Source organism: Galeopterus variegatus, unplaced genomic scaffold, assembly GCF_000696425.1.
Source record: "Galeopterus variegatus unplaced genomic scaffold, G_variegatus-3.0.2 Scaffold7787, whole genome shotgun sequence".
NCBI classification, from domain to species: Eukaryota; Metazoa; Chordata; class Mammalia; order Dermoptera; family Cynocephalidae; genus Galeopterus; species Galeopterus variegatus.
In genome coordinates this window covers 13,473-14,968 of record NW_007733898.1, presented here as the reverse complement: position 1 = coordinate 14,968, position 1,496 = coordinate 13,473, and positions in this window count along the sequence as shown.

The window sequence follows — 1,496 nt, the reverse complement described above, 5'->3', positions numbered from 1 at the left end:
ACTTAAAGACAAATGGCATTGATGTCATCTGGAGCTCTTCATTTATTTTGATCATGATTTAATTGGCGTGGAGGCTTTGTTTTTAAGATGAAAACATTTCATATGAGCTGTCTAAAAATAAAATGCATTTAAACTTAAAAAAAAGAAAGAGAGAAGACTCAAATAAATAAAATCAGAAATGAGAAAGGAAACATTAAAACTGATACCACAGAAATACAAAGGATCATAAGAGACTATTATGAACAACCATATGTTGACAAATTTGATAATGTAGAAGAAATGTATAAATTTCTGGACAAATACAATCTACCAATATTCAATTATAAAAAAATAGAAAATCTGAACAGACCAATAACACATGAGTAAATTGAATCAGTAATACAATGTCTTCCAATAAAGAGAAGCCCAGGACCTGATTGTTTCACTGCTGAATTCTACTAAACATTTAAAGAAGAACTAATAACAATTCTCTTCAGATTATTTCAAACAAACGAGGAGGGAATACTTCCCAACTCATTTTATGAGGCTAGCGTTACTCTGATTCCAAAACTGGACAAGGACACAACAAAAAAAGAAAATTATAGGACAATATCCCTGATAAACATAGATGCAAAAATTCTCAACATGACACTAGCAAACCAAATCCAACAGTACACTAGAAAGATCCACTGTGATCAAGTGGGATTACCTCAGGGACGCACAGATGGTTTAATAAACACAAATCAATAAATGTGATACACCACATTTTAACAGAAAGAGAGAAAAAAAATCATATGATTGTTTCAATTGATGCAGAAAAAGCATTTGACAAAATTCAAAATTCCATCATGACAAAACCTCTTAACAAACTAGGTATTGAAGGTATATACATCAATATAATAAAGGCCACATATGACAGACCCACACCTAACGTCATACTGAATGAAAGCTTTCCCTCTTAGATGAGGAACGAGACAAGGACGCCCACATTCATCAGGTCTATTCAACATAGTACCAAAAGTCCTAGCCAGAGCAATTAGACAAGAGAAAGAAATAAAAGTAATTCACATTGGAAAGGATGAAGTCAAACTGTCCCAATTTGCAGACAACATGATCTTAAATATAGAAAATCCTAAAAACTCCATCAAAAAACTGTTAGAACTAATAAACCAATTCAGTAAAATTGCAGTATACAAAATAAACATACAAAAGTCAGTAGCATTTCTATATGCTAATAATGGAATATCTGAAAACAAAATCAAGAAAACAATTCCATTTACAATAACTACAAGAGGACTTTAATAAATGGAAAGATGTTCAATGTTCATGGATCGGAAGAATTAATATTGTTAAAATGGCCATTCTACCAAAAGTGATCTACAGATTTAATTCAGTCCCTATCAAAATACCAATGATGTTCTTCACTGAACTAAAAAAAATCCTAAAATTCAGATAGAACCAAAAAAGACCCCAGATAGCCAAAGAAATACTAAAAAAAAAAAAAAAAAGAGCAAAGC